The sequence below is a fragment of the Papio anubis genome, chromosome 3 (assembly GCF_008728515.1).
Source record: "Papio anubis isolate 15944 chromosome 3, Panubis1.0, whole genome shotgun sequence".
Lineage (NCBI taxonomy): Eukaryota > Metazoa > Chordata > Mammalia > Primates > Cercopithecidae > Papio > Papio anubis.
Window position 1 is genome coordinate 99,959,284 of NC_044978.1, and position 20,344 is coordinate 99,979,627.

The 20,344-nt window shown below is 39.0% G+C and overlaps 1 pseudogene; it reads left to right on the top strand.

The window, feature by feature from the left end:
- Nucleotides 1-18,940: 18,940 nt before the first annotated feature.
- On the top strand, nucleotides 18,941-19,037 carry LOC116274296 (annotated as a pseudogene).
- The last annotated feature ends 1,307 nt before the right edge of the window (nucleotides 19,038-20,344 follow it).

Here is a 20,344-nt window from a genome sequence, read left to right on the forward strand (position 1 = left end):
AAAGTAATTGATTATATGACTCATCAATTCCACTCCTAAGTAAATACCCAAAATAACTGAAAACACGTACTCAAACAGACATTTGTACATCAATGTTCGCTGCAGCATTATTCACCATAGCCAAAAGGTGGAAACGATCCAATATCCATTGACAGATAAATGGATAAACAAAATGTACTATGCACATACTGTGGAATATTATGCAGCCATTAAAAAGAATGAAGTTATAACACATACTACAACATGGATGAACCCTGAAAACATCATGCTAAGTTAAATAAGCCAGCCACAAAAGAAAAACTATTGTAAGATTCCCCTTATATATCTAGAATAGGCAAATTCATAGAGACAGAAAGTCGATTAGGATCTATCAGGGGCTGGGGGAAGTGGGTAATGGAGAGTTATTACTTAATGGTCACAGAATTACTGCATGGGGTGACAGAAAAGATTTGGAAACAGATAGTGTTGATCACTGCACAATGGTGTTGTATGTGTAATTAATCCCACTGAATTGTACACTTAAAATGGTTGGAATGGCATATTTACATTATACATATTTTACCACAATAAAAAAAATCTTAAGATATGCTCATAACAGGTAGAAGCTATTAGTTAAGGTTTTAAGTACCCTAAAATTTCAAGTGTTTTTAAACCTAGTAGCCATTGCAGAAAATTGTTGCCTAGCAGGTCAGAAAATGAGGGCAGCACTACAAAGGAATTTGGGGGACAATGAAACAGTTCTGTACATAACCATTATGGTGAATACATGACTGTGTATTTCTCAAGACCTGTAGAACTACAGTTGAACAAAGAAAGAAATTATAGATAATGACAGCTAGGTTTGTATCTGTGGGAGAAATAAATTACAAACAAGCTAAAGGAAAATTCTAGAACAATCCCTGTGCTAATGGACTAGAGTTAGAGATATCATTATGAACTAATGTTTATTTAATATGTATACAGATGGATATACAGAAATAAATATAGACACAAGGATTGGTATACACACAATCATTTGCTAGCTCTATAAGCTGAGAGGGGCTATAAGCAATGACCACCTAGAGGCAATGGGGAATCCTAGGGGCCAGATTTTGGGTTCTAAACGCCATTCTCTGATAAAAGGAACCATGTTTCTTAAAGAAACGGGTGATTCTTAGGCTGGGACACGGGAAATAGAAGCAGTTCATCTTGGAGCAACAGAGGGTGACTTAGTGCTGCAAAGAAACATGCAAAAAGATGAGAGAGCTCCTAATAATTTGAGCAATACAATAAACAAGAACTGTAATTGATTGTAACCCAAAGAGTAAAATAACTATCCATAAATCAATAAATATTCGTGAGTCCATATACAACAGAAAGAAGGAAAGAGGAGGAGGGAGGAAGAGAGGAAGGGAAGGAGAGAGGAAGAAAAGAAGATAGGGAGGGAAGAGGGAGGAAAGAAAGAAGGAAGGGAAGGAAAGAAGGAAGGAAGGGAGGGAGGGAGGAAGGGATTTTCCCTGACAGAATAATTCCAATTAATACATGGTGAAGAAATGTGGAAAACAGAATGTCACCGTTAGGGTGCCACAGTTATAACTGCAGCAGGCAAGACCCACTGACAAATGCTAAAATTAGTGAGCAACACTTTAAAGAGAATCAGGGCATTCATGTTGCTTCAAAATATCTGCCATCAAATATTTATTAATAACTGTGGTAGTTTAACATGTCTACAAATCCTTAAACACTCTCCCTCCAGGAAGTGAAGCTTAATACCCCTGGATTGGACTTAATAACTCCAGGGTCTGGACTTCATAACTCACTTCCAAAGGACAAAGTATGGAAAGCGGAAATGGTAACTTTACAGTGCACAGACCTGGCAGATAGTACCTTAACCAAGTGATCAAGCCCAGCATCACCAGTAATAACACATAGTGACATTCAGCACCCAAAGTCAATAACCTCAGTCTAATCATGAACAAACATCAGACAAAACCAAACTGAAAGACGCTCTACAAAACATCTAACCACTGCTCTTCTAAAGTGTCAAGGTCATGAATGACAAAGAAAAACTGATGAACTGTCACAGACTGAAGGAGATTAAAGAGGCGTGACAACTAAAGGCAGTGCAGTATCCTAACCTGAATCCTGGAACAGGAGAAAGACATGTGTGGAAATACTGGGGAAATCTAAATAGTCTATAACTTAGTCAATAGTATTTTGTTGAGCTAATCTTAATTTCTTAATTTTGATTATTGTACCATGGCTATGTGAGATATTAACATTATGGGAAGCCAGGTAAAAGGTATATGGGGACTGTCTGTACTATCTTTGCAAGTCTTCTGTAAGCCTAAAATTATCAAAATAAAGAGTTTAAAATTTGTTTAGCCTCAGCTGAATATAAGGGTTATACTCAGCAACTTGAAGTAGAAGGGTTTCAAACCCTGGTGACTGAAGTTGAAAATTAAAACAACTCAGCAGTAACCACTTACTCCTTATTACTATTCACCAGGATAATTTGTGTCCAAGTTTCCCAAACTAAAATCTACCAGGAAATTGGCTAGGGGAGCATTCTCGGTTGTTGCTCTGCAGGCTGGCCCTATTTCAATCCACCCGGCTGCAGGCCCTGCAGTGGACTAGGGAGATCCAGCTTCCAGTTCAACCCCTTTCTCCTGCTATCCCTGCATCATGGATGTAGTTTAGCCCTGGTGGGTAATTTGGCTATTTGGGACGGCTGAGCTGAAACATGGAAATTGGTGATAATTGGTACTTTGTGGAAAGGTGAGAAAAGCATAAAGAATGTACAGGTGATCCCTAAACAACACAAGTTTGAATTGTGTGGGTACACTTATACATGGATTTTCTTCTGCCTCGGCCACTCCTGAGACAACAAGACCAACCCCTCCTCTTCCCCTCCTCCTCAGCCTACTCAACGTGATGACAACAAGGATGAAGACCTTTATGATGATCCACTTCCACTCAATGAATGGTAAACACATTTTCTCTTCCTTACGATTTTCTCAATAGCATTTTCTTTTCTCTAGCTTACTCTGTGCTAAGAATACACTGTAACATACGTATAAGAATACACATTACATACAACATATATGTACATATAAGAATACATATAACACACAAAATATGTGCTAATCAACTATGTTATTGGTAAGGCTTATGGTCGACAGTAGGCTATTAGTAGTTTTGGGGGAGTCAAAAGTTGTATGTGGATTTTCAACTGCACAGGGAGTTGACACCCCTAACCCGTACATTGTTAAAGGGTCAACTGCAGTAACGTTCAGCTCTGTCCTTTCTTCTTTTTTTAATTGATTTTTTTTTTTTTTTTTTTTGAGATAGAGTCTCACTGTGTCCGCCAGGCTGGAGTACAATGGCGCAATCTCGGCTCACTGCAATCTCCGCCGGGTTCACGCCATTCTCCTGCCTCAGCCTCCCAAGTAGCTGGGACTACAGGCACCCGCCACCACGCCCAGTTAATTTTTTATATTTTTAGTAGACACAGGGTTTCACCGTGTTAGCCAGGATGATCTCGATCTCCTGACATCTTCTTACTGAAAATGCATGCAGCATTGAGGTAAGCATCTACCTTAAGGGCAGTGCAGAGGAAACCCTCTGGCTGACAGAAATTTTATTCCCTGAACTGACAACTACTCTTACCTGATTAAATACAAACTTTCCATCCCTGCTATCACCTCTGGAGCTCCTTGAAGAAGTAAAAGGCGATTGGGGATAAGTGGGATTTTGAATTTTGAGTATTTCCAAATGTCTAATGAGATCATTTATTTACCTGTGATAAAGCCACCCAGAATAATATGTAAATTGTATTTGCTTCAGCTGGAATCACATCCACTCAGCATGGAAATATGGGTTATTTTTATTGTATTTTTATTTATAAAGAATAACTGATCAAAAGTGCTGATAGGAAGATATGTCTTAAATTTTCAAAAGTGGGAGATAAATGGACTATTAATGAATGACTTTTGTTCAGGAGGCAAAAACCTTTGAAAACATAGGGTTCATGGGGCAGCAATGATTAGGAACTAGTGCACTACTGTGTAAGATAGATACCCTGCCCTTGGCTCTTGACTCTGAAAGTCCCCACTCCTACCCCATCATCAGCATCCTCACCCCCAGCACTTTTTCCTACCCTGGAAAGCCTTTTCTGGTTATTTTTTCCTGTAAATTAGAAGTGTTTGGTAATTTAATGTCATCTTAATTGATTTATGCATATACAAGAAAGCTATAAAACATGCACGATTCATAAAGACTCGAGTAAATATAGTGTCTATTTTTACATCTTCAGGTTTACAATTTGTTATTTAAAATAGATGCTCTAAAAAAGATGAACTGAATTTAAATCATGTTTATTTATACTCCTTTTTCCAAGTTGCAAATTCACTGTTAAGTTGAAGTCTGCCTATGCCCACACATGAATTTCAGGTCATAGTAACAAGAATTTATATGGCTGTGATATTTACTAGTGTTAGATCCCTCCGGGCTAAAAGGATGTCAGTGAATTCAAGGTAATGTCATAAGCACAGAAAACACTGACTTTTAGAAATGTCTGGTGCCAAAAGATGATGAAAATACTTGTAATAGAGTACTTTATTCTTAGGATATTCTGAAATGCTTTATATCTTAAAATGTTTAAAAATCAATACTGCTTTTTACTTTATAGCTGGTTTACAAAACATAGTACACATCCTTTAGAAGCTAAAAAATAACTGTAAATTCAATTTACCCAAGCATACAAAAATTTTCACAGAAGCAGAAAAGATTCACCTAATCTTTTAGGGACAGAAATCTATATCTATGTAATGGATCACTGAAGTCTGCTAGTGAAGTGTACTAGTTCCTAATCTTGCTGCCCCTTGAACCGTATGTTTTCAAAGGCGTTTGCCTCCTGAACAAAAGTCATTCATTAATAGTCCATTTATCTCTCTCTTTTTAAAATTAAAGACATATCTTCTTATCAATCAGTACTTTTGATCAGTTATTAAATACATTAATTTATATTGAAAATTAATTATCTATCTCAAACATATTCCACAAAAAATACACATATTAGGAACTCAAGGATCAATATTCCTTTAACCAATGTACAAAATACATGAAAGGGAAGAACTGCTTCATTAGACCAAAGAAAATAGAAATATCCCAACCACCTTTATTTAATACCATTTTGTTTTCTAAAACACTAAAACTAAAGGAAGGATTAAGAGAGTTCACACGTGAGAAAAATAATTTGGCATGACTTTTTTATAGTGTGATATGGTTTGTCTCTGTTTCCTGACCCTCATCTCAAATTGTAATCCCCACATGTCAAGGGAGAGAGGCGACTGGATAATGGGGGCAGTTCCCCCATGCTGTTCTCATGAGAGGAGTGTGTTCTCACGAGATCTGATGGTTGTATAAGTGTCTGGCATTTCCCCTGCTTGCACTTCTCTCACCTGCTGCCTTGTGAAGAAGTGCCTGGTTCCCCTACACCTTCTGCCATGATTGTAAGTTCCTGAGACCTCCCTAGCCATGCAGAACTGTAAGCCAATTAAATCTCTTTCCTTTATAAATTACCTGGTCTCAGGTATTTCTTTATAGCAGTGTGAATATGCACTAATACAGAGTGCTAGCCTGTATTTGCTTAAAATAATAAAAGAAAAGCATAATTGGATAGTATTGGAATAATCATATATCAGAAAAACATCTTTTTTTTTTTTTTACCTCTCTGAGATTTTCTTGGCTTCTTACATTAGGTTGAATGAACAACAATGTCTTCAGCTTTTCAAAATCTTTGCTCTATAAAACAACGTGTATTTATATTGAATGCATCCCATTTGTCCCCATGGACACAATTTCTTCTAAAAACTTGGAAAGGATTTATCGCCTGTGTAACATGAGGTATTATGTTTAATTTTGCACATACATTTTGTTGACATGACTTTAAGAAACAGATTTACTTAAAATAATTGAAGCACCAAGCATGGAATTCACTGGTCATGTTATAGACAGACAAGTTTAATTATAACTAAGACAATAGGCCCATCATAATCAATTGAGAGTTGTTTGCATAATGAAATGCTATTTTTTGAGTTATGATTATGATTTACCCCATGAATACAGCTTAATCTCAGATCAACTAAGTCAAACAGGGTTCACATTCACCAAACAGATTTCATGTACCTATAAAAAAAGGGTCAATAGTAGTCATTTTCTTTTTATCTAGGGAATTCAGTTTGAAAACAGTGTTACCAACTAAGGGCTATGCCATAAGGTGAAACACAACTCAGTTCAGTTGTGTTTATTTATCCCAGTTATGCATTATCTTTAACTGTTTATTCCAGGTCTTCAGTATCAACATAAAACATTATTTCCATGCTATATCTTGCTATCACCTTGCTCTTCACATCACATATGTGATGATAAAAAATCTGAATACAGGCCAGGCATGGTGGTTCACGCCTGTAATCCCAGCACTTTGGGAGGCCAAGGTGGATGGATTACCTGAGGTCAGGAGTTCAAGACCAGCCTGGCCAACATGGTGAAACCCTGTCTCTACAAAAATACAAAACTTAGCCGGGCATGATGGTGGGTACCTGTAATCCCAGCTACTCAGGAGGCTGAAGCAGGAGAATCACTTGAACCCGGGAGATGGAGGTCGCAGTGAGTTGAGATTACACCAATGCACCCCAGTCTGGACAACAGATAGAGAATCCATCTCAAAAAAATAAAAATAAATTTTAAAAATCTGAATATAGATCTAAGATACTCCTAGACCTATTCTGATAACTGTTTGTTCTTACTGAGCATTTAGTATGTCAGACACTATTCCAAGCACTTTATATGTATTAATTAACTCATGAAAGCAGTTTCCATTTTTTGGTTTCCTGTATAAGAAAAACTCTCCTGGTTATTTAATATGCCTATGAATGACAGGCAATATTCTGACTTAATCCTTCTGGTTTTTTGTAGCTATTTGTAAAAAGGGAATGAAGGACAGCAGTACCATATAGCCTATCAAAGAAATATAGCAAAGATGACACAATACATAATCCTATACAGCTTGACTACACAGGGAATTATTAATATGTAATAAAGGGTGAAGCAAATTAACACTCCCATCATAGCTGGAATTGTTCTAATATCATTCACATGAGCTCATGAAAAATGAACTTTTACCCAGTCTAACCCTAATGAGTCCAATCTACTCAAATGTATGCCAGCAAGCAGCAGAAAATTATTATTGATGTAATAAATAACAATGTAACTATGCCAAATAAAAATAACAGAGGAAAGTAAATTGTTTAATTTGATGTCAATATATTCCCCAAATACATCTATCAAGGAATTTAACCCTATTAAGCATAATCAACTGTAATTTTCAGAATTAAGTTTTAATCTGTGATGGAATGCACATATGTAAGCTTGAATTATTTTAACATTAAATATGTTAAATTTCAAACTAGTCTACAAAAACACGTAACTATGAAAATAGTTAATACATTCATGTGCATAGAAAAAATGGAGGAAAATATAACAAAATGTTAAAATTAATTATCTGTCATTTAGGAAATGGAATTTTTTAGCCATTTTTATTTTCTTCTTGATAACCTTTCTATAATATCCAAGTTTCCTACACTAAACCTGTATTACTTTTATTTTAAAATTTTTAACATAGCTACAATATTTTCTGATTATAAAAATAATACATTTACATTTCAAAAGTGAAAATTTGTTGAAATTCTACCAACCATAATCACTGTTATATTTTGATGCATTCTAGATCTTTCTGATTCTCTGTGCCTTTGTGTGTGTCTATAGAGTGGGAGAGATGGAGACAGGGAGATGTTTACACATGTATATGTATGTTAGTATGAATATTTATTCACGCACACACATATATACATCTGTACAAATATAGAAACATAATTTTATAGAAATAAAGTTATACAATTCTGTTTTGTAGCCTGATTTTTTTCCTCAATGGTATATTTTTTCCCAAGTGTATATCATTATTTCTAATAGCTGCATCTCATTCCATTACATGATACATCAAAATATATTTAACCCAATCACTGCTCAGCATCCAGTTAAAATATCAGTTCATCTAGAAAGCCTTCGCTGCCTCTCCAAGTTAAGGTTCAACACCCATCTTATGTGCTCCAACCACAGTCTATACCACCAGCACCACACTCAATTAATGTTTAGTCGACTTTCTTCTTTCCTAAACTGTAAGGTATATGAGGACAGGGATCATCTATCTCTAGTTAACTTTTATAGCCCAGTACCTACTACAGTGCCCAGTAGGGGTAGGTACTCTATAAATCATTGCTGAAATATAAATTGTTTCCTTCTTAAAAACTATAAACAGTAAGATGAACATCCTTGAACATACAAATCTGTGAACCTATCCAATTGTCCTCATGAGGTAAATTTCTAAAATTGGAATTGCAGGAAAAAATGGTATGGGCTTTTTGAACTTTAATACATATTTTTAAATTGCCCTCCAAATCCCTGTAGGAATTTACATTCTCACCATCAGCCAATGAGTGTTTCCATTTTACCATGTCCTTAAAATACTGAGCCTTGTTATCCCTTTTAAAAACCTTTCCAAATGTGATATCTTGTTACTATTCAGCATTTTATCACTACAAAAGCATTTTTATATATTAGAGATTTTGCTTAAAACTAGATTGGGATGTAAATAAAAAATACTAACCAAGTTATATTTGGAAAAATTGTTCATGCTAAATAATGGTCCATTCACCAAATATTCTTCATATTCAAGTAAAAAAGTGCCGACCCTTCTGTGTGACTCTTTTCAATGTACCTAAAGGAAAGATGATATAAATTTAAAATATAAACACATAGAAAAATATATATATAAGTACCTACTTGATGGAGAAAATCTGCACAAAAACAAGCTAACATTGAGATAAATCTACTGTGGGACAACTCTGTGGTATGGATTCAAAAAACAAGGTGAAATTGTCAGTTTACTGCCGAGGAGGTGATGTGTTGCTCTGACAAAGGAAGTTGGAAGATGCTCTGTTGTGCTACTCTAGAACTGCATTCCAACGATCTATTGTCTCCATGCACAGGGATGCCAAACAATCCCCAAACTCACCGGGTCCGAAGCAAAACTCATGTTCTTCCTCTTTTCCCCAAGAACACTTAGTACATTGCAGATCCAAGGCTATCAAATTATGTCTAAGAGTTGTGCTGCCCATTATGGAATAGCAGTTAATATAAAGTGAGATGTGCTGTAAATGTAAAAACTACCCATTGCATTTTGAAGACTTAATATGAAAAAAGAATGTAAAATATCTCATCAATAATTTTTACGCAGATAACTTGTTGAAATGACCATTGTTACTGGTGGAAGGTATCTGAGTTACCAGTGCCAAATCCATACATGTCTGCAGCTATCTCAATTCTTGCCTCCTCAGAAGAAGGTATGCGACTGAGGGGCATAAGGCAGAAAAAGAGACCGAGGCAAGTTTCAGAGCAGGAATGGAAGTTTATTTAAAAGCCTTTAGAACAGGAAAGAAAGGAAAGAAAAGAATACTTGGAAGAGACCCAAGTGGGCGCTAAGGTCAAGGGCCCCGTTTAACCACGATCATAGGACTTTATAGGCTCACCTCTTTCCCATGATTCATTCTTCCCTTAGGGTGGGCTGCCAGCATGCTCAGTGCCCTCCTTACCCTTGGGAAGAGGGTATGTGCAATGTCTTTAAGAAGTTGTATACATGCCCATCTGAGCCTTTCTTCCCTTTTCCAGTAGAGTGTCCCTGAAAAGTCATAATTTGCCATTTTGTCTCTTAAGGAGCATGCCCGGGAAGTTCCTTCTCCCTGGCATCTGCATTCAATTAACACTTTAATATTAACAGCTGTGGATCATCAGAAGATTGTCTCTCCTTGGCACCCTGGTGCCCGGTTGCCAAATTATCATTTTTAGAGAGGCAGTGTGATAATTGTTGAACCATCACCTGACATCCCTAGTGGGTTGGGGAGAAGAGCCCTCTCTTGCCCCACTCATGCCTATCTAACTACTTGTAACAACTGTGTTTTTGAGATATTAGGTTGAAAACATATCATTCAAAATAACTTTACCTGTTTCTCTTTTCCCTTTTTTAAATTATATATGTGGCTCATGTTTATGATCTGCATTATATTTGTATTGGACAGCAATGGTCTAGACCAGTGAGATCAAGGGCTAGACTATGAAGCTAATCATCAGGTTGGATGTTATGCCCTAATAATCCTGCAGAAAGGAACAAGAAAGTGAGAATAAAAAGGAGAAAGGGAAATCCCGTGAATTGTGCGTGGCGTGGACTTTGGCAGTCGGTGAAGGGATCTTCCAGGCATGAGAGACAGAGTAGAAGCTGAGGAGAACTATAAACCTGAAGATAAGACACCTATGTTGTACATGCCAGATTATCTAAATCTATGACTCTCACTGTGTTATCTCTCTGATGTTGTTGCCAGAGACTTTAGCAGTGCCTCAACACATTCTAATGATGTCTGAGTTGGACTACTAGGTAGCAAACTTGAGCTAGAGTTAAGGTTAAAATGAGAAGGTGTGGAAGCTAAACAACTCCATTTTGGATGCTAATCCACCACGTTGACTTATTAGCCCCAGTTCTGGGAATGCCTCTAAGATTTCTATTTTATCTACCATTCCTTGTGCACGTAGATCCCCTTAGATCAAAACAACCTTGACCATAAATCCTGCCCTTAGGTAGACTCACATAGCATTCCTGCCTTTCCCTGAGGGGTCAACTGTAATTGTTCTACACATTCTTTCCCTAAGGTCTGGGGGGTAATGGGGTTAAGAGTGGGTAATCCACTATCTTGTCTTATGCCGCCTGAGGCACAGACATGGCTTCTGTTCATAAGTCCCTATTAAATGTTTCTTTCTAAGAAACTGGATTTATCAACCTCTTTCTTTGGCCTCCCTGCTTCCTTGGATTCTGGGGGTCATTTTGCATAGACCTACCCACCACAGAATGATCGTACGTCTCCCATTGCCAGAAGTGACCCATAAGAGAGCCAAGAGGATGATGAATTTGAAGGACAGAAATCAGCTGCCCCACCTACCAGGAAAGTCCTTTTCCACTGCCAACCTTGACGTTCTGGGTTTGGGTGGGGGTTTCTGTTTGTATGTTTTTATTTTGGTTGTGCAGTTCAAGGATGGCGTCATTCCCTAAAGACCTCCTTTAAAGGACCTGCAAAACCTCAGTCTACTCCAATCTTAAAGTTTACCTGAACCCAGTTGCCACTGGTTCTGAAGTTGCCACAGGCTTTGGAATCTGTGTCCAGTTATCACCTAGTTCCTCTTTGTATCGATCCCCTTTCCCAGTGAGCAGATAGCAGCCTAGCCCCAGTTACTTCAACTTCCCTCCTGGTCTTATTCTATGGAAATCTCTGAATGTTGAACTACTTGGTAACAAAGGCTAATGATCTCTAAGGTCTTTTTCAATCTATTGTTACCATAACGAAAAGCATATCAGTGGTTGCCTGGGGCCAGTATGGGAGTTATTACAATAACTTTTGGGAGTAATGGGTACCTTCATTATTTTGATTGTGTGATGGTTTATGGGTGTATATATATATATATATAAAAATATATCAAAATGTACACTTTACATATGTCAACTACACTTTCATAAAGCTGTTAAAAAACAGCATTAACATATTTAATTCTCATATTCAATTTCATCAAACAAGAAATCAACGAGGAAATGCTTATGTAAAACCCACTCTAGCTATCTGAGTTCCTGGTAGGAATAGGGACTCTCTTGGCCAAACAGCATCTCAAAGGGAAGTTATTCTATCATCTGCTTTACACACATAAAACAATATTTTAGCAGCATACCTTCCATAATGTATCTCAAGGTGCTCATCAGAAAAGTCATCTGATATACATTTGAAACCATTGAATTGGTTAGTTGTCTTTCCATATAAAGAAATATCTCTAGTGAATAAAGAATAAAACTCTGAAAACCTTCACCACCCAGTATAATAGAGTCGCTGTCTTAGGTCAGGTTTCATAGAAGCAGAGCCTGAGAGGAGAATTCTTGTGCAAGTGATTTGAGGCTCTTGAGTGAAAACTCTCAGAAAGTGCCACAAGCAGGACAGGAAATGAAAGCAGCCAGGCAAAGATGCAGGGCCAGCTGCAGTCCAGCCCCAGCCTGATCCCACAGGGAGCAGTGGAAAATGAATGACACCACAAAGGTGTTCCCTGTAAGGCAGCAAGGTTGGCTCTATGTAACCCCTGGTCAGTTATCCTTTAGCTATTGACCACACATGAAAGTCTTGAGGTGTAACCTCCTGGGCATCTCCCAGCAGGCAGCTTCCATCAGCAAGGACAATGCTTGAGACAGGGTGCAGCTGTGAGCTGTTGGCAACCTACGCTCATAGCACCTGGAGAATGGGGATATTACTTGTCCTCACTAAACTCGTGTTGAAATTTGATCCCCAGTGTGACAGTGTTGGGAGGTGAGGCCTAGCAGGAGGTGTTTGGATCATGAAGGTGGATCCCTAAGAATGGCTTGCTGCCCTTCTCATGGTGGTGAGGAAGTGCTCACTCTGCCAAGGCTGCATTAGTTCTTACAAGAATTGGTTAGTTCTTGACAGAGTGGGTTGATATAAAGCCAGGACATCCCTTGTGTTTTGTCTCTGTTGCATTTGTCCACTGCCCCTTTGACCTTTGTGCACAGGGTCAATCCACAGATGTGCACCAGCACCCCGGCGACCCATTGCAGCCTTCTCCTCGCTGTGAGGGGAAAGAACTGTGAGCAAAATAAACCTCTTTCTTTATAAATTACCCAGTCTCAGGTATTCTGTTATAGCAACATAAAATGGACTAAGACATCATATAATCTTAGAAAAGTTACTTAACTCTGTATTTCAGTTTCCTCATCTGTAAAATGAGGCGTATGAGAGGAGCTGCTTCACGTGCTTGCCAAAATGAAATAAAATAACAAAGCCCTCGGAATAGTACTTTATATTAAACTGTGTATGCAATTTACTTAAAGTCATGCATAGCACATAATGATCAATAACTTATAAATGTTGTTGTTGTTGCTGTTATCCTGTCCTCAGAGATGCCTGCACCAGGTGTCTCGTTGCTCAAGTGCTATCCAGGTGCTTTATACGTCTGTACACCCAGGAGTGAAATTTTTTGTCTCAATATTGACCTTAAGGGTAATCTAAAGATTCCACATCTAGGTGACTGCCTAAATAAATATATGCACGTATCCATTTAATCTGACATTTCTCCAAGCTCAAAATCAAACAAGTGTAGAGCCAGGCCAGGTGGCTCATGCCTGTGATTCCAGCAACATGAGAGAATTGCTTGAGCCCAGCAGTTAGAGGCTGCAGTGAGCTATGATTGCAACACTGCACTTGGCCCTCTTAAAAAAAAAAAAAAAAAAATTAAACAGAGGTAGCCTTTTGTGTGTTTCTCTTTTAAAGAGTGGGATGGGTGTTATTTCATCATTGGCTGCTTTTTACTTACGTGGAGACCCTCAATAGGCAGATTCTTCTAGTCTGTGGTAGGAAAAACAAAGAAAAATAAAACCCCTCTCTTTCCTAAGCCTCCAGACCCCAATCATGAAACCAGAGTTTCCCTCAGGCAACAATGTCCCCACAAAGTTGCATCCAAGTGTAATTTTGCACAAAGTTATACTTGAAGCAACACTTCAAATCAAAGTCCCAGCAGCCAGTTCTCTGATTCTTGCACCTTCCAGAGGCAAATATGAAAAACTTCAGACTCTTCCTCCAGTTCTGTCTTTCAGTTTGGGGAAACAAACTGGCATCTCTGACCCACACCTGACTAGAGAAGGTGGGATGGGTCAGTGGCGAGTGGGCACGGCTCTCGGGAGAGGGAAGGCAGCGATTCCAGGAGTAGGGGGCGCCTCGCTGCGACGGCAGGTTCAGCTTCGGTTCACTAATCGCAACCAGCCCCGCGGGAGACGGGGAGAGCCCTGGCGGCTGCAGGCCGGCACCTGGGCGGATGTTACCTTTTCCTGCACAGGGTCAGTCCACAGACGTGCACCAGCACCCCGGCGACCCGTTGCAGCGTTCCCCTCGCCCCGGGCGGGCGCGGCCTCCGGGAGCCCTCATGGCTTGGGGCCAGGACCATGGCCATCCATGTGCTTCGGCCTCGCAGTTCCCGGGGATGCTGTGGGCCCTCTCCATCCTGGGAGGCTGGGTCCGGGGAGGACACACCCCTGGCCCCGCCTGTCGGAACGACCTTTCGGATTTTTCTCTTCCACATCGGTTCATGCAGTGGAGCCCCCCACCTCACACCCCGCAGAAATCTGGGGATGAGGAAGAGGGACGGCCGCTAGCGGTGGCGCTGCAGCTGGAACCGACCATGCGTATGTGGAGGTGGGGGGATTTGAACTTTTATTTTCTATGAAATTAATAAGCATATAACATCTTCATTCATTCTTAAAAGAATGCATGGCTTTAAAATAAACGTAGCGGGACAAGAGAGACCCTCGGGGTAGCTTTGCCTTGGGTGCAAGTTTGAGAAGCGTTGTTAGGTACACAGGTGCTTCTTTCTAAATTCGAGTTCTTGACGCTGGGCCCCGCGGCGCGCTCTGGGTCCGGGTCCAGGACATGCCCTCCGGCTGCGATCCACGTTGACCCCCATCAAGCCGAGGTGCGAAGGAGGATAACAGACCTTCGCCCAGGTCCAACTCCTTTAGCGAGACAGCGTGTAACCTGCATCTGGGCCCTCCTGTAGAAAACAGAGAGGCCTGGGGCATAAAAAACCATTTGCAGAACGTTAGACAACTGGACGGTGAAAGCAGAGGTCTCTCCTTGCGCTCTAGGATAAACCGCACTGATGGCTTAAGGGGCCCTAGAACTGTTCCTTCTGCTAGGCTGATTCATAAGTCATTGCTGTGTTGGTGGGTCAACAGAATAGGCCCGGTTGCTTTAAATCTACCGGGAAGTGAAGCTAAATATACTTTAGTCATCTATAAGTACTTACAGTGCCATTAGCAACAGCCATGTAATGAACTGTTCATTAAGAAATTTAATGTTTTCTATAATTTTCATGCTTTTGTTCCATTAGAAAGGCCTCAGAATGGAATTATGCCAGAAATACAAGAAAATATACATGGTTTTATTAGACTTACCTAACGTATGTGGCTTATAAGGAAACTAATCTAAAACAGTAAATCTGTGAAAGTCATTGTTGCCTTTATAATTCAGCTTATTTTTTTTTTTTTTAAAAAAAGTCATAAACACCATCAAGATTTTTTTTTTTAAACTGGGGAATGATAGAAGGATGGTTGTAAGGATGCCCAAATCTCAAGATTTAAGCTGATTCTGAATCTGATATAAACAATGAACCTGAATTTAAGAACTATCTAGTCTTAAACTAGATTTTTCTTTTTTTCTTTCTTTTTCTTGAGATGGAATCTTGCTTTGTCTCCCACGCTGGAGTACAGTGGCATGATCTCAGCTCACTGCAAGCTCCACCTCCCGAGTTCAGGCCATTCTCCTGCCTCAGCCTCCAGAGTAGCTGGGATTACAGGTGTGCGCCACCACGCCTGGCTAATTTTTGTATTTTTAGTACAGACGGGGTTTCACCATGTTGGTTAGACTGGTCTTGAATTCCTGACCTGGTGCTCTGCCCACCTCGGCCTCCCAAAGTGCTGGGATTACAGGTGTGAGCCACCATGCCCGGCCAAACATACACTGATTTTTCTTATGCAAAATCTGCTCAGTAAAAATACATGAAATTTAAAAACTGTTGGAACCCCCCAAAACACTTTAAGCCTTTACAAAGATGTGGCTGATCTTAGTCACATATGGTTACAACTTCTGTTCTCAGATTATAGATTAACTCGTTTTCTTGTTTTTCTTGTTCTGTACAATGACTAATAAGAATTAAACAGCATCAGGGACAAAAACCTCCTGCCTTCTTAATTCATGACCCTTGTTATAGATTAACTTCCCTCTTGTTGTCCTGCTTTGCTTAGACCAGATGAGAGAAAACTCAGGACTGTTAGACCTTCTGTTTTAAAAAAAAGTGTTAAATGTACCCTTTCCAAAAAGGAACATTGCCTATAACCAGTCAAATTGCTGTAACTATTTGCCAACCTTGTATCAATAATGTTGCAATCCTTCTAAAAACGCCTCTGTCTCTGCCAATATAAATGAAACCTTAACTTCCCTACTTGTGAATGCTTACTCCATTCTTTTGGAGTTGGTGTTTCCAGGTGGTCCATTCTCACTTTGCACTTGAATAAACTATTTTTAAATTAGATTCTGACCTTTTTGATTATTTTAGATTGACAGCTCTGATCAATTGGATCACTCCCCTAGATTCTATAATAGACTTCCCCCACAACCAGAAGCTGTTCCCTGTCTCAGTGAATGGCACCAACTTGTCCATTTGTCCAAGACAGAGACCCAGGAATCATTTTTTTATTCCTCCCCCATTCTAGTGGCTCTCAAATTCATTCTCTCTGTGGCTACCCAAGGGATCTTTATAAAGTACAAATTTGTACACGTGTCATTCCTTTGCTAAAACCCCTTAAATGATTCCCTATTGACCAGAGAATAGTCCCAACTCCTCCCCCCCATTCGATTTTAAGGCTCCTTGCAGTTCACCTCCACCTCCCACCATCCGTCCTTCCCAATGGCACCTGCGGTCAAATTGCTATAATTTCTGAAAGGTACAGGAATGTCCCTTTGATCACTGCGTCTGAAACACCCTTCAGTCCTTTCTTCCCTGACAAGCTCTTACTGATCCATCAGGTCTCTGATTAGATTATTTCCTGCAAGTAGCTTCTCAGATTCCCTGCCAGGTTCTTACAACCCCACCAGCCCTTATCACACAGTAGTGTAATTACTTTTTCCTCCATTTCACCACTAAACTAAGCTGCTGACCTGTGCCCAAAAGGAAGCTGCATTTGGAAAGAGATCAAGCTTTCAACTCAGAGAGACCTGGGATCTAAATCCAGGTCTTGCATTTACAAGTTATGTGCACTTCAACAAGTTTCTTAACCTGACTGGCTGCATCTCAGTTTCCTATCTGTAAAGAAAGAGGATCATAATGAAAATTAATGAGACAATGTGTGTCAAGCATTTTGCAGGTAGCCAGGCACTTAGTAAATGCTCAGTAAATAGTAGTTACAAATGGTAACCCTCTGCCCTAAAGCTCCTCCCAGACTGGACTCCTCCCAAGAGAGTGGACAGCTCTTATCACACCAACTAGAGACAGATGAAGAAGAAAACTATAATTTTTCCTAACCCCAAAAAGTTTTATATTAGCTGTATATATTCACAGAGGTTATTTGACTGGTCTGCTTCATGCCTGTTTATCTGTTTGAACATGCTTCATGCCACCAATGTAATCAAAGAATAGCATGAAAGTATTTTGAACAACACATAGCATTTTGAAATGATGTGTTCCTTTCTTATTATTTGTTGAAAAAAATGTGATTTTAAAACATTAAAATATTTGAAACTATCTTAGGGCTAAGGGACCATAAATAACTGAAAACAGCAAACTCTCACTTGTAGACAAGATCCTTGACATTTTCCTTTAGCATCTTTTTACCAGAAAAGATAAGTTGTAAAACAAATCGTTAGGAATTTTACCACACTTTCTGCCACCATCTACTATAATAGTGATATAACTAAGCAAGTGAACAGCTAGTATAGTAAGACAGGCCCCAGGAATCAGGAAAATCTGTATCTTGTATAACATAGCCTTAGATAATTAAGATTAGGGTTTTGTTTGTTTGGTCGGTTGTTGTTGTTTACAATTTATCATACACATCTTTTTTACAGTTTATCATACACATCTTAGACTAACAGATTATTAGAACTAGAAAATATATAGCATTCTGGAGAAAAGGAGAAGATTGAACACATACACGCTTACTTTCACTACCTCCAAATTCCACAAAAAATGATAGTAAAAAAAGATGGTTGTAAAACACGTAAGATAAGTATGGGAGAGGAAACATCACAACAAACTGAAAGCTGGAAAACAGTGGATGAGAGGCAACTTACTCAGACAGCTGATTTAGACCTCAATCCTAAACCTGCAGGAGAAAGCTAAAAAGCAACCCAGTTTCACTACAGAATCCAGAAAGTCTCTGGAATAAGCAGCACCAGGTACCTCTGAAAGTAGGGACAAAACTAAGGCCATTGAAGGACTGGGTCGGTTAGTTTAAGAAGCAATGAGAATTTCTGATCACTCATTTTCACTCAGTGTAGCAAACCAAATGCCTCCCTAACACCCCATCCAAACACTGGAGGTTTACTCACTTCAGATAGAAAAAAGAGTTCCAGGACTACGAGTTGTTAGGCACAGTTGAGGGACTATTATGCTGAACCCAGTCATATTAACAGAACATTGACATGCCGAATGTTGAGAAGACAATACTTCCCTTCCAGTCTCTTCTTCAGCTCCAGAATGAAGAGAGCCAGCAGTGTATATTTTAAGCAGGAAATGTAAAAATACTTCTCTAGGAAACATGAGTAGTCTTAATTAATATATATTAAGGATACCCACAAAATGACCCTGGCAAATCACCCTCCAGGAATCCCATAGTCAACAAGCTTAGAGCTCTTAAATATGAGCAAGTGGCCAAAGATCACCAGATATCTGAGGGAAAGCTATGGCATGAAAGAAACTAAAACAAAGAAATAAACGGGAAAAGCAAATTAAAGAAATAGAGACTACTGTAGGAAGAATAAATCCTTAAACGACTATAATTAATGTATTCAGACAAATAGGAAAAGTTATTTTATTCATAAGACAATAATAAGATGTTCTCCTTAAAAAAGAAATATTCTGGAAATTAAAAGTTCTTGGAAATCGTATGTATAATAGTAGAAATAAAAACTCAGTAGAAGAGTTGGAAGATAAAGTTAAGAAAATCTTCCGAAAGTAGAAAGCAAAAATACATAGAGCTCTGCTTTGGCAGCATATATATTAAATTCGAGTGATACAGAGAAGATTAGCATAGCCCATTGCAAGGATGACACACAAATTCATAAAGTATGCCTTTAAAAAAAAAAAACACAGTGTTGGAAAATAACAAGTGTTGGAAAAATTGTGGGGAAGCTGGAACCCTTGTGCACTGTGGGTAGGGATGTAAAAGAGTGCAACCACTATAGAAAACAGTATGGCAGTTCCTCAGTAAATTAAACATAATTACTATATGATCTGGCAATTCCACTTTTGGGTATATTCTCAAAAGAATTGAAAGCAGAGACTCAAATAGATATTTGTACACCCATGTTCATAGTAGCTTTATTCACAATAGTCAAAAGGTAGAAGTAACCCAAATTTCCACTCATAGATGGATAAACAAAATGTGACATATACATAAAATGGAATTTATTCAGCCTTAAAAAGGAAATCCTCACACAGGCTACAACATGGATAAACCTCAAAGATATTATACCACGTGAAATAAGCCAGTCACAAAAAGACTAATGTATGATTCCACTTATATGAGGTACCTGGAGTAGTTAAATACATAGAGACAGAAAGTATAACAGTGGCTACCAGGGGCTGGGAGCAGGGTTTAGTGAGGAGTCATTGTTTAGTAGTTACAGAGTTTCAGTTTGGGCTGATGAAAACATTGAGATGGATAGTGGTGATGGTTGCATGACAATGTGAATGTGCTTAATTCCACAGAGTTATACACTTAAAATGGTAAATCTTATGTATATTTTACCACAATAAAAAATACTGGCACTAACTTAAGTGATATAGAGGCAAACATTAAAAGAAATAACTCAGAGTTGGAAGTGGTTTCTTCCAAGGATGGGAAAATGTCAGAGGAAGGGCTACTGTTTTTCAAAGAAGCTTTGTAAAACTATTTATCTCTTTAAATTATGTACATGTAAAACTGTGGTAACAATTTTCCAAATAACACTAATAATGAACTTGAAGACTGAGCGTAATGAACAAATAACACTGATAATGAACTTGAAGGCTGAGCGTGATGGCTCATGCCTATAATCCCAGCACTTTGGGAGGCCAAGGTGGGTGGATTGCTTGAGCCCAGGAGTTTGAGACCAGCCTGGGCAATGTAGCAAAATCCTGTCTCTACAAAAAACATAAAAATTAGCCGGGTGTGGTGGCATGCACCTATAGTCCCAACTACTAGGGAGGCTGAAGTGAGAGGATCACCTGAGCGTGAAGAGGTTGAGCCTGCAGTGAGCAGTGGTGGTGCCACTGCACTCCACACTGAGCAACACAGAGAGACCCTGTCTCAAAAATAAATAAATAAAATAAACTTGAGATATTTTTAATTCCTTCAATTTCATGGAGAGAGGAGGACCTTTGGCCAAAGTAATCTAAAACA